Here is a 14714-nt window from a genome sequence, read left to right as displayed (position 1 = left end):
ATGTGAAGCTCTTTGAGACCCTTAGAAGATGCAATAAGGGTCTATATCAAATACAAAGATTATTATTATTATTACAGTAGTATGTAATACAGTAACTGCCTTATTGTATAATAATGGAGGTTTGGGCATTTGCAGCTCAGTGGTTAGAGCACTCGCCTCGCAAGCGGAGACCTGGGTTCGATTTCCGGCAAGGCGAAATGTTCCTTACGCCACACGCCTTTGTTAACCTAGCAGCAAGTTGTTAGCTGATTGGCAGATTGCTTTTCTGCGGTAATAATCCATTAAAAAAAATAATAAATTGGTCACTTCAATCCATGACTGTTTGTGGGACACTCCTGTGCACAATTGGCTGCCACGTTTCACCTACAACATATACAGTCAATTCACTTAACATTATATTCTATGAAGTGCTTTGATATGTCTCGAAGACGTGGTAAGGTACTATATCAAATGCAAAGATGATTATTATTATTTACTATAATTGTAATTCAAAACCAAAAGGAAAGGAAACTGGCTGTCGCATTTCACCACAAAATACACAGTCAATCCACTTTACAGTATTCCTAGGAAGCGCCTTTGAGACATCTCAACAATGTGATAAGGTGCTATCTCAAGAACAAGGATTATTATTTTGGTCATATAGAGTGAAATCAAGCTCACCTCTATATAATGGTTATTTAGAGTGAAATAAATTTCAACCTATGCTACAGTTTTATAGATCAAAATGAGTTTTATTGTTTATTGTATTTTATTGTGGGTGATTTCTCCACAAAATATACAGTCAGTTCACTTTATAGTATATTCTGTCAAGCGCTTTGAGATGTCTCAAATACATGATAAGGCGCTATATGAAACGCAAAGATTATTATTATTAAAGCTCAGCCTTATGTTACAATTAAAAAGTTCAGCTATAAAAAGACTCCTCTGATTCCAAACAGTTCAGTATTCCTTGATAAAAATATTTTCTTGTTTTGTTCTGCTTCAATCCTATTAAATACTCTATTTTATTTCATTACCTTAACTTTTTTTGAGTCCCTGAAATGTTTGTTCTCATCCCTCAAAACTGTAACTGAAGATTACCTTACTGATGTAGCAGCAGAATTTTAAAAATACATATGTAAAAAAATGAGAAAAAATGTATTTATAACCCTGTCTGGAAAATTCACATACAAAATCATAAAGCTATCCTTTTTAAAGAGGACGTGTGCTTCAGATTAAAGTGCTGAATGTGTATCGAAGTTGCAGTTTCTTCATTCCTTATTTATTATTTGTGAGGTCCATTGGCAGTACCCTAAACTAAAATAATGTTTACAGTGTATAAATGTAGTAAAACAATCATACCTGCATCAGTAATATAGCTGGTCAGCATCAATGTCACTAGGAGGAGGAGATTAAGTGATGGAACACACTTCATCTTTTGTTTTCCCATTGAAGTGTGTTTTCTGTACAAAGTCAGAGGTTTTATAGCTTCTAAATGGACTGCAGAAGCTGTCGGCATTTACTACCTAATCTAGTGAGACACTTGATATGGAGCAGCAAAATACAGGCAACATTCTTATACACAGTCAGCAGCCTTGGTATAAAATATACAAGAATTGTACATTGACACAATATTCCCAAAGCAAACCCCAGTGCTACAATTGTGATTCTTTCTGGATCAAGGTGAAACTCGTAACTGTACCCAATGGATCACTCAAATATATTCCTATTCCAGGAACCTATTTTGTGACTTCCACTTACTACATGAACTCTACCAGCATTCACTTTTGCCCCCAAACTTTTGGCTACTCTCTGAAGTGTATAACTAATACAATTTTATTTTAAGACATAGTCTTCTGTAAAGCCAGACCTGGATATTTTTTGGCAATGATTAAACAATAATACTTTAGGTGCTCTGCAGACCAACATTTACAACCATCTTTCTGGGGCTGATCAGAAGGATCAGAATTGTTAAAGTGTGGATTTAATTTTGATTCCAGGGCAGGGCAAAACGTTGGGCAAGTTTCCTTACTCCACACAACTCTCTTTACCTAGCAGTAAGTAATAATTTAGGGTAATAATTCCTTTAAAAAAATAAATTGGTCAATCAATCCACGACTGTTTATGGGACACTGCTGTGCGAAATTGGCTGCAGTGTTTTCCCCACAAAATATACAGTCAATTCACTTTACAGTATATTCTGTGAAACGCTTTGAGACGTCTGGAAGACGTGATAAGGTGCTATATCAAATGTAAGGATTATTATTATTATCTACAATAACAACAACAACAAGATAATATTTGTATAGCCCTTTTCACGTCGGGAGGACGTCCCAAGGCGCTGGACAGAGTACAGCATTTCAGACCCGAGCTGGGATTGGGGGGAGAAGGGAGGGGAGGGGAAGGGGGGTGGCCGATGGCATGGTCGAAGAGGAGGGTCTTGAGGCGGGACTTGAAGGAGGCTAAGGAGGGGGTGAGGCGGAATGATTGGGGGATGGAATTCCAGAGGTTGGGGGCAGAGTGGCTGAAGGCTCTCTCGCCAATGGTGGGGCGGGTGGGTCAGGGGATGTGGAGCAGGCCGGAGACGGCTGAGTAGAGGGCGTGGGCAGGTTGGTAGGGGGTTAGGAGGTCGCAGAGGTAGGGTGGGGCGATGCCATGGAGGGCTTTGTAGGTGAGGACAAGGATCTTGAACTGGATCCTCTGAAGGATAGGGAGCCAATGGAGTCAGGCGACAATGGGGGAGATGGGATCACGAAGTTTGGTGCGGGAGAGAACATGGGCTGCAGAGTTCTGGATTATCTGCAGCCTGTGGAGGGAGAAGTTGTAGGTAGCTCAGTGGTGAGAGCACGCGCTTTGCAAGCGAGAGACCTGAGTTCAATTCCAGGTAGGGCGAAACCTTGGGCAAGTTTCCTTACTCCACACAGAGCCTAATAATAATCCTTCCAAAATAAAACAATAATAAATTGGTCATTTTCAATCTACAACTGTTTGTGGGACATTGCTGTGCGCAATTGGCTGCCGTGTTCGCCCACAAATATACAGTCAATTCACGTTACAGTGTGTTCTGTGAAGCGCTTTGGGACGTCCTCCCGACGTAAAAAGTGCTATATCAAATTCAAGGATTATTATTATTATTAGTTGGGAAGGCCGACAAGCAGGGCGTTTTACATAGTCAAACCTGGAGGTGATGAAGGCATGAATAAGAGTTTCAGCGGCCTGAGGGGTGAGGTACTGGCAGAGTCGGACAATGTTACAGAGGTGAGGGAAGGCAGAGCGGGTCATGACTTGAATGTGGGGGAGAAAAGACAGTTGTGGGTCGAACAAGACACCTGGTTCCTGACTGGCTGGTGAGTTGTAATGAGCAACCATGGAAGTTGATGTTGCCAGAGCCTGAGGTGCTGAGGCGCTGGCGCGAGCCAATCTGGAGGGCCTCAGTCTTGTTCACATTCAAATTTGCCTTCATCCAGGACTTGATGTCCGACAGGCAGTCTGTCAGGTCAGCAGTGGTCCTGGAGTTGAGGGTGGAGGCAGAAAGATAGAAATGGAGTCCTGTAGCTCAGTGGTTAGAGCACTCGCTTTGCAAGCGAGAGACCTGAGTTCAATTCCAGGCAGGTCAGGGCGAAACCTTGGGCAAGTTTCCTTACTCCACACGCCTAATAATAATCCCTCCAAAAAAACAAAACAATAATAAATTGGTCATTTTCAATCCATGACTGTTTGTGGGACATTGCTGTGCGCAATTGGCTGCCGCGTTCGCCCACAAATATACAGTCAATTCACTTTACAGTATATTCTGTGAAGCGCTTTGGGACGTCCTCCTGACGTGAAAAGCGCTATATCAAATGCAAGGATTATTATTATTATTATTAAATGGATGTCATCCGCATACATGTGGAAGTTGACCCCATGTTTGCGGATGATGTCACCAAGATATTATGTAGATATTAAAGAGGAGAGGGCCAAGGGCAGAGCCCTGGGGAAGCCAGACGTAACACTGTGGGGCTGGAGGAGAAACCGTTAGAGGCAACAAAGTGGAGACGGTGAGAGAGATAGGAATCGAACCAGGTAAGGGCAGGTCCGTGAAGATTAAGTAAAGCGGAGAGGCGGTGTATGAGGATGGAGTGGTCGACAGTGTTGAAGACGGCAGAGAGGTCGAGGAGAACAAGGAGGCAGAGGGAGCCCTAATTACAGATGTTCAGAATGTCATTGGTAACTTTGACCAGGGCTGTTTCCGTGCTGTGGGCAGTGCAGAAGCAGGATTGGAGGGGTTCAAAGAGGGAATGGCGAGAGAGAAAGGAGCGGAGCTGGAACACGGCGACTCGTTCCAGAATCTTGGAGAGGAATGGGAGGTTAGAGATGGGGCGGTAGCTGGAGAGGAGGGATGGGTCCAGGGAAGGTTTTTTCAGGATGGGGGTGTTGACGGCTGTTTTTAGGGTGGGTGGGAACTGAACCGGTGGACAAGGAGAGGTTGATGACGTCGGACAGGAGGGGGACCAGAAGGTGGAGCTGGGAGATGAGAGAGGTGGGGATGGGATCGAGGGAGCAGGTGGTGGGTTTAAGTTTGCGGACAGTCGTTGTGAGGGAGGAGGAAGAGATAGGGTCGAAGGAATATAGGGGGGGATGGATGGAGGGTGGGTCATGAGGGAGAGGTGATGTGGGGGTGGCGGTGGACGGGGCTGAGGTGGCTGAATGTATCCCCTCGATATTAGATTCGAGGAAGTCCAGCATCTCCTCATAGTTTGGTCAGGGAGGGCCAGAGTTTGAGGAGAGGATGGGCGAGGCATGGGAAGGTGGATGGAGGAGATGGTTTGTGGTGGAAAAGGGAAGCCTGGGGTTGTCCTTTGCCCCCAAGATAACCTTGGAGTAGAAGGAGGATTTGGCAGAGGCAAGAGCGCAGTGGTAGGTCTTGGTGTGGTGAAGCCAAATCTGCCGATGGACCGTTAGTTTGGATTTGGTCCAGGCGCGTTTGGCAGCTCGCACTTGTGCCTTGAGGGAACAGATGGCTGGTGTACTAGGGGTTATTTACAGGAGTATGAGGCAGTTTGGGAGGTGAGGAGGGCAAGGGAGTCCAGAATGGAGGAGAGGGAGTTGTGGAGAAAGGAGAGTGAGGAGGGGAGATCGGTCAGGGATGGTCAGAGGTGTAGGAGTTCGGATGACTCCAGGGCAGTGGAAAGTGAGAGGGAGGAATTTTTTTCCATGGACAGTATGTAATGGTGGAGGGTTGGGAAAGGGAAATGGGTACAAGAGGTGTTGAGGGAGATGAAGTGGTGGTCCGAGATGGCTTTATCGACAATGGTGATGTCCGAGACTGTGAGGTCTCGGGTGATCACCGGTCAAGGGGATGGCCACGGATGTGGGTGAGGGAGTGGATGAGGAGGGAGAAGTTGAGGGAAGAGAGGACGGAGGAGAAGTCGGCAGAGGTAGAGCAGGAGGGGGTGAAGTGGAGGTTGAAGTCGCCTAAGATAAGAAGGCATTCAGAGCAGTTGGAGAGGGAAAATAAGAGGGTGGAGATGTCCAAGGGGAAGGTGGGGGATGGCTTGGGTGGATGCTAAACAAGGAGGATTTTGAAGGAAAGCCTGGAGGGGTAGTAGAGGGTAAGGTGTTCAAAGGAGGGGAATGTTCCGGAGGAGTAAGGGGAAAGGCCGAGGGGGGACTTGGGAGATGAGAACCACATCACCGCCATGGCGATTAGGCCATGGGGTTTGGTGAAAGGTGTAACCTGGAGGTGTGGCCTCAACTAGTGGGAAGATGTTACCTGGGGTGACCCAGGTTTCGGTGAGGGCGATTTGGTGTATATCTTAAACCAAAGTTTCGCATAATATGTGATCTGAAGGATATAGAGCAACTGAATGGATGATTTAGGAAATTCAGCAGCAGTGACCATCATTTGTGAGATTTCCTTCATGGGTGTGAATGAGCCAGACGACATGGTTAGCAAAGTGATGGTGAATTAAGATGACATTCTACAGGTCTCGAAAAAGTTCTACCATGAATGTTTCACGCTGTTATTGAAATGCTCTGGAAAGAGTTATGGTACTGATAGTGATTAAATAATAAGAAAGTTAAATTATCATTGTCTTCACTGCAGTTAGTGTTCAACAACAACAACAACAAGATTACATTTGTGTAGCGCCTTTCATGTCGGGAGGATGTCCCAAGGCGCTGGACAGTGTACAGCATTTCAGACCCTAGCTGGGGTCAGGGGGGGAGAAGGGAGGGGAGGGATAGTGGCCGTTGGCATGGTTGAAGAGGAGGGTCTTGAGGCGAGACTTGAGGAGGCTAAGGAGGGGGCGAGGCGGAGTGATTGGGGGATGGAATTCCAGAGGTTGGGGGCAGAGTGGCTGAAGGCTCTCCCGCCAGTGGTGGGGTGGGTGGATCGGGGGACATGGAGCAGGACGGAGCCGGCTGAGCGGAGGGAACGGGTGGGTTTGTAGAGGGTTAGGAGATCACAGAGGTAGGGTGGGGTGGGGCGAGGCGTTGGAGTGCTTTGTAGGTGAGGACCAGGATCTTGAACTGGATCCTCTGAAGGGCAGGGAGCCAATGGAGTCAGGTTTAATCAGAAGCAAAACTGTCTAATACAGATAAAAGAATACTATAGATGGCCATCTGGCTAGTAGCTCATTGCAAATCCAAGGCAATTCTGCAGTAATGCAAGTTAAAGTACTTGCTAAGACAACAACAACAACTTGCACTTATATAGTGCCTGCCATGCAAGATAGCATCCTAGAGCACTTGACAGTGGCAGAGCCTCACTCCAAGCAGGTGGGGTGGTGGGAGATGACTGTAAGCGCAGTCGAAAAGGAAGATTTTCAGGTGGGAATTGAGAAAGGGGAAAAAAAGTGAATGCTCCAGATTTTTTGGGCGCAGTGGCTGAAAGTGCGACTTCCAATGGTGGAGTGGAGGGTGCGAGGGACGAGCAGGAAGCCAGTGCCCCTTGAGGTGGTGGATTGGGGAGTGAGGAGGTTGGAAGAGGTAGGGAGGTGCCAGGGTAGGAAAGGAATTGAACACGAGTCTAAGGATCTTGAAGTCGATCTGTTTGGTGATGGGGACCCAGTGGAGCTTGGCCAGAACTGGTGAGATGTGGATATGGAGTTTTGTCCGGGTAAGTATGTGGGCAGCAGAGCTGAATGAGCTGGATTTTTTGAACACTGGAGCTGGGGAGATCAATGAGGAGTGCGTTTGAGTAATCCAGGAGGGAGGTGACAAACGCATTCACGAGGGTATGACTTGAGGTCTGGACATGTATTAACCCTACAAGTCAACACCCTAACAGATAAAATGATCTAAATAGGACAAGATCAGTGCTTTACAGTTACTAGTTCCATTTTGAAATTTCCAATTAATAGGAGTCATAAATAAATATTATTGGCAGATGAACAGTCAACAAGATCTGTCACACAGGAACACTGTACGAAGTGGCTTAGTGTTAACCTCCAACTTCTGGTCACTGTTATGACATCCATCATTTCAAGAAACTTGTATTGTTGGTGAGAACATGCAAGCCTAGTGAGCAAAGTACTACAAGTCAGGTACTGATTAACATGGGCTGCTTTTCAACGACAGAACACAATGCCACTGGGGCAAAGGTCTGTTTATGGCAACGTTGCAGCACAACCTGTCACACTGGCATCTCAAAAATCTAATAGCAGAATAAGGATAACTCTAATCCGGAGGTAACCTGCATGATTAAAAGTTATTAAAACAGTCCATTGTTAGTTGAGGTGTATTCTATAAAGAAATCCACTGATACTGCTCTGGAATTTATTAATTAAAAGTATTTTATAACTTTAATGAATGACAATATTGTGGAGTTTCATTTCTTCGTATGAATGATGTCCCATTCAGATACTCTGGATTTATTGGAGAAATTCAAGGTGTTGAAAACCTCCAGTGGATTAGGGCAGAAACCCTAGAAGAGAGACTACGACTCTTTGTGCAGTAAATCAACCGAAAAAGATTAGGACTTTATTGATTTATATTCTTAAATTATATAAAATATAATTAATGGCAACATGGATTTGGTTTAGTGTCTTTCCCTCTTTGATCACATAGAGTTTTGGAGTCAATTTAAGCCCAGTTCATATTGCTGTAATCAGTTTGTTCTTAGTTTTGACAGTAAATTTCGTAACCTAAAATCCCTCTGGCCATGAACTAAGAGACTGTGCTGCACTGAGTGAACCATCAACAAACACTTTTTAATGTTGTTGAAATAAGTGGGCCTGCCACAAGCTTGCATTTTCTAACCAGTACCTAACTGGGAAAGATAAATATTGCTGAGAAGTAATGTATCTAGGCAAAATGTACATGATTATATAGAAAATAAATATAGGAGGCACAAGTCCGTGGATGACACAGAACTTGCTAAGGAGAATGTTACAAGAGACCTATGGACATTATAATAGTTAACTTGTCACTCTCATATTGAAACAGTAAAACAATTTTACTGATATATGATATATAAGTGATAAATCATCGGGCTTGCAAACGAGAAAAACAGGATTTGAAAGACAGATTGGGCAAATCTAGAGCAATGGTAGCAGCCGTTATTTATGATGGGATAATATTAATTGGGATCATTTAGTTTAGATGATGAAGCCACTGCATACCAATATAATGATCCGAGGGAAGGGAACCCTTATACACTCCCGTGGCACCACCATCGTATCAACCACTCAATAAAATGGCAATCTCCGTTAATGGTGTTACTTGAAACACTCGATTCGATATGCAGGGTCAACACATAGCCATTATCCAGTCTGAGGCTCCAGTAGCATTTAGTGATATACAGGCTTTAGCCAAGGAAATGGGTCCCATGGGTCTCAGTGATTGTGCGAAATTTGGGAAATTTGGGGGAAATTTGGCAAATGCCCATGGAGAATTGAGAGGGTTGGTTGGTGCTATTGAGGTACACTGCAACCTACATTTTTTCACTTTATTGATAAAAACTAAACATGAGGAAATAACACATATTAGATTGTTGGAATATATTTTTATTAATTTCTTAACTGGCTGACCAATTGGATCAATCCACGACTGTTAGTGGGACACTGCTGTGCGCAATTGGCTGCTGCGTTTCACCCACAAATATACAGTCAATTCACTTTACAGTATATTCTGTGAAGCGCTTTGAGATGTCTCGAAGATGTGAAAAGTGCTATCTCAAATGCAAGGGGCATGGAGCCTCATACGGTCACGGTTACCCTATTCCTGTAGTCCGTAGTAATGTGTAAATTATGTATATATTTAACAATCAAATATTCAAATAATTAACACTATTCAAGATCATTAAGTATATGTGTATATGCGTATATGCGTATATGTGGACGTTGACCCCGTGTCTGCCGATGATATCACCAAGGGGGAACATGTAGAGGTTGAAGAGGAGGGGACCAGAGCCCTGAGGAACACTGCACAAGACTGTGTGGGGGCTGGAAGAGAAACTGTTGCTGGAAACAAAATGGAGACATTGTGATCGATAAGACCTCAACCATTCAAGGACAGAACCTTGAAGGTTGAGGTGAGAGAAGAGGCAGTGGAGGAGGATGGAGTGGTCCACAGTATCAAAGACAGCAGGGAGGTCAAGGAGGACGAGGAGGCAAACGCAGCCCTGGTCACAGATGGACAGGATGTTGTTTGTGACCTTGACCAGAGAAGTTTACGTGCTGTGGGAAGGCAGGAAAATGGTTACGTAGGCCCTGGAGCGGGCACCTGGGCCAATAGAAAAGGGTGCCCGCACTTTTTCTGCGGAGCCCACTATAAACAGCGCCCTCCACTGCAAACCCTCTATAAATGTAATTTCAGGACCCGGGTTGCTGTGTAATTTATCCAACGCGACTGTGGGTGGAGCAGCGCAAGTGGGAAATGGGCTTCTCTGCACTCGGAGGCCCCGCTGTTATGATTTGGTGTGTGTCTCTGTGTGTTTGTGAGTGTCTGCGTCAGTGTCTCTCTCTCTGTTTGTGAGTGTCTGTGTGACTCTCTGTTTACGAGCGTCTCTATGTGAGTGTATCTCTACGCGAACAGGTCGATATAGGGTCAGCAGGTCACAGTGATTGGGAGGGGCAAGGCCATGGAGAGCTAAGGATCCCCCCGCCCCCCCACCCACCACAAAAAAAAGGGCCACCCAGTTTTTATTAAAGAAGCAATTAATTTTTTTTTTTGCATCAATCTAATATGTGTTAGTTCCTCATGTTTAGTTTTTGCGGGGTGCTTCAGGACTCCATCCTTGGCCCTCTTCTTTTCCTTATCCATATGCTCCCTCTGGACGATGTCTTCCGCAGAACTTCCACATGTATGCGGATGACACACAAATCTACTTTGCCTCCTCCAGTACCAACTCCAGGTCAGCCAATGTTCTCTCAGCTTATCTGGCAGACATCAGGGCCTGGATGAGGGTAAACTTCCTGCAGTTGAATATGGACAAGACGGAAGCCATACTCCTTGGCTCCCGTCAACGTCTTCACTCCTACAGAGCTAAACTCCTCAACCTCCCTGGGCTCCCTTTCAGATTCACTGAACCAGTGCATAACCTAGGCAATCTGGTTCGAATCCCAGCCGTCCTTCCTCCCCCATATCTGGTCCCTGACCACGACTGCTTTCTTCCACCTATGCCACATTGCCTGCCTCCAACCATACCTTACCCCTTGTGCATGAGTTTGTCACCTCCTTCCTGGATTACTCCAATGCACTCCTCACCGGTCTCCCCAGCTCCACCATTCACAAGATCCAGCTCATTCAAAACTCTGCCGCCCACAAATTAGCCTGGACCAAACTCCGTACCCACATCTCACCAGTTCTGGCCAGGCTCCACTGGCTCCCCATCACTGAATGGATCGACTTCAAGCTCCTCACACTCGTGTTCAAATCCATTCACTCCGTGGCACCTGAGGAACACCACACGACATGGTGCGGGGGATGGAGGAGAAGCCGTTTGTAGAGACAAAGTGGAGACGGTCTGAGAGGTAGGATCAGAACCATTCAAGGTCAGAACATGAAGGTTGAGGTGAGAGGAGAGGCGGTGGAGGAGGATAGAGTGGTCAACGGCAGCGGTATCAAAGGCAGCAGAGAGGTCAAGGAGGACGAGGAGACAGAGGGAGCCCTCCATGATATTATTTTTAATAAGAGTCTCCATAAATTTACCCCAAATGGATATCAAATTCACTGGTATGTAATTTCCTGGGTCACATTTGCTACCTTTTTTAAAAAAATGGAAGTAACGTCTCCCTTTCTCCAATCCCCAGGCACCTCTCCACTGTCCAGAGTTCCTGCAGTTTCCTCCTTTACTTCCTTAAGGATCCTTGTATGCAACGTATCCAGCCCTTGGGATTTGTTTACCTAAGTTTGCACAGTTGTTCAGCGACCAAGTGATATGTATAGTGTCACAACTTACCTCTGCAACACCACTGAGATCTCTTTTCAGATCCAATAATTTTCTTATCTCCTCTTTACTAAAAACTGAGGCAAAAAACTTAATTTAGTACTTCAGCAGCTTGTGTAGCATCATTTGTCATATTCTCATCTGATCCCACCTTCAATGGCCCTATTCCATCCCTCGTTTTTCTCTTTCTCTTAATGTAACTGAAAAACATTTATTGTTATCCTTCACATCTCTTGCCATGTTCAGTTCAAAACATTTCTTTGCCATTTTGATACCTTTCTTACAATCCTGGCATGCCTTCTGGTAATGAGTATATCTTTCCTCTGTGTCATTTTCCTTCATGGCCGTAAATGCCTGTTTTTCCCCCTCTTTATGAGTTGTTTTGTGGCTTCGTCCAATCAGGCAGGAGTGCCCTTAAGCTTGGTACCTTTGTTTTGCAAGGGTACACATTGTCCTTTGCATTTCGAATCACCATCTTGAACAAGCTCCATAATTCTTCTGCTCCCTTAGCCGTGTTTAAACTTGCCAGGCTGCTCTGAGAAGACTTCTTAATCACATAAAACTCTTAATAATAATAATAATAAAATCCTTACGTTTGATATAGCGCTTTTCACGTCGGGAGGACGTCCCAAAGCGCTTCACAGAACACACTGTAAAGTGAATTGACTGTATATTTGTGGGCGAACGCGGCCGCCAATTGCGCACAGCAATGTCCCACAAACAGTCGTAGATTGAAAATGACCAATTTATTATTGTTTTGGGTTTTGGAGGGATTATTATTAGGCTCTGTGTGGAGTGAGGAAACTTGCCCAAGGTTTCGCCCTCTGCCTGGCATTGAACTCAGGTCTCTCACTTGCAAAGCGAGTGCTCTAACCACTGAGCTACAGGACTCCTCTTGCTTTAAATCTAGAAATTCCTTCTCTATCTTAACAGTAGACACATTTTCATCCCAATCAATTTCTGGTAAGTTTAAAATCTCCAACTGCTATGTCTGTTCCCTTACTTGTCGCCTTCCTTATCTTATCCCAAAGTCCCAGATCAAGGCTATCAGCCCTCCCTGGAGGTCTGTAGCAAATCCCCAATAATAGTTTACTTCTGTTGCCATCTATTAATTCTACCCAAAATGATTCTGTGGCTGTTCTTTCCTTTTTTATTTATGCCTCAATACTGGAGTTTATGTATACTGCATATACTGCATCAAAAGCAAGGATTATTATTTTTATTATTACTGCCACACCACTTCCTTTTCTCCCAGTATGGTCCCTTCTAAAGAGTGTGAATCCTTCCAGATTTGTATCCCATTGACTGGAATCATTTCATTATGTCTCCAATCTGTCACCCCTTGCAAGACCTTCCAGGTCGCACATTTTCTTGGCCAGACTTTTTGCATTAATACAAGCACAGCTCCATTATTTGTTGCCTTTATGCCTTTACTTTATTAGCATTATTAGTTTCCTTATCTCCCACGAATGGAGTTAGACCTGTTATACTTTGGTTTATGTTTCCACTGGTATCCTCTGAACTCCTCTCCCTCTGGCCTTCAACCCTTACTGACCCCTCTTCTCCTCTCATCCTCCTCCACAACACCCTCTCCTCCACACTCGATACTCTTGCTCCCATCACCTCCCGTACTGTCTCCTACTCTCGCTCCTCCCCTTGGTTCACCACCCACCTCCGCTCACTGAAGAGCCAGGTGCGGCCGCTGAATGCACCTGCGTCAAATCTGGCCTAACAGTCCACCGACAAATCTGGGTGGACCTCCTCAAAACCTACCGCTCCACTCTAGCCTCGGTCAAATCGTCCTTCTACTCCAGGATAATCCTGGAGGCGAAGAACAACCCCAGGCTACTGTTTTCTACCACATCCCGACTCCTCCGTCCCCCCCGCCACCCCGCGCAGGTCATCTCCTCCAACCTTCACTGCGAGGAGATGCTGGATTTCCTTGAATCCCAAATCAAGGGAATTCGCTCCGCGGTCACTTCCCCTCCAACATCCACCCACCCCCCCACCCCCTCCCTCCCACACTCCGACTCCTACCCATCCTCCCCTACACACTTCGTACCCGTTTCCCCACCCTCTGTCACCAAACTTATCCTATCCCTGAAACCCACCACCTGCTCCCTTGACCCCATCCCCACTCTACTCCTTATCTCCCAGCTCCACATCCTTGCCCCACATATCACAGACATCGTCAACCTGTCACTCTCCTCCGGCTCTGTTCCCGTTCCCTTAAAAACTGCCACCATCACTCCCACCTTGAAAAAACCCTCCCTTGATGCGTCGCAGCTATCAAGCTACCGGCCCATCTCCAACCTCCCCTTTCTCTCCAAGGTCCTGGAAAGAGTTGTCGCCTCCCAACTGCGCTCTTTCCTTTCCACCCATTCACTTTTCGAACCCCTTCAGTCAGGTTTCCGTGCTGCCCATAGCACAGAAACTGCCCTGGTCAAGGTCACCAATGATATCCTGACCATCTGTGACCAGGGCTCCCTCTGCCTCCTCGTCCTCCTCGACCTATCGGCAGCATTCGATACGGTCGACCACGCTATCCTACTCCACCGCTTGTCCTCCCACCTCAACCTTCAAGGCACTGTCCTTGAGTGGTTTAGGTCGTACCTTTCTCACCGTCTTCACTTTGTCTCGACGAATGGCTTCTCCTCCACCCCCCGTACTGTCTCATGTGGTGTCCCTCAGGGCTCTGTCCTCGGTCCCCTCCTCTTCACCCTCTATATGCTCCCCCTTGGTGACATCATCCGCAGACATGGAGTTAACTTCCACATGTATGCGGATGACACCCAACTCTACCTTTCCTCCTCTACCCTCAACTCCACGACCACCGATGTCCTGACAGCTGCCTGTCCGACATCGAGTCCTGGACGAGAGACAACTTTCTTCAGCTCAACGTGCGAAAAACCAAGGCCCTCCTGATTGGCTCACGTCAGCGCCTCCGCACCTCAGGCGCTGACACCATCAGCATCCAAGGCTGCACTCTCCACCTCTCAAAGCCAGTCAGGAACCTCGGCGTTTTGTTCGACCCTGAGCTGTCCTTTCTCCCTCACATCCGCACCACAACTGGCACCGCCTTCCATCACCTCCGGAACATCGCCAGACTACGGCACTACCTCACCCCTCACGCTGCTGAAACCCTGGTTCACGCCTTTATCACCTCAAGGCTGGACTATGGGAACTCTCTCCTCGCCGGCCTTCCCGCCACCTCCCTCCACAAGCTGCAGGTCATTCAGAACTCTGCAGCTCGTGTACTGTCCCGCACCAGGCTTCGGACCACATCACTCCCACCCTCGCTCGCCTCCACTGGCTCCCCATCCCCCAGAGGATCGATTTCAAGATCCTCATCCTCACCTAC

Source organism: Callorhinchus milii, unplaced genomic scaffold (genome assembly GCF_018977255.1).
Source record: "Callorhinchus milii isolate IMCB2004 unplaced genomic scaffold, IMCB_Cmil_1.0 Scaffold12, whole genome shotgun sequence".
NCBI classification, from domain to species: domain Eukaryota; kingdom Metazoa; phylum Chordata; class Chondrichthyes; order Chimaeriformes; family Callorhinchidae; genus Callorhinchus; species Callorhinchus milii.
Note: the sequence above shows the minus strand (reverse complement) of the source record.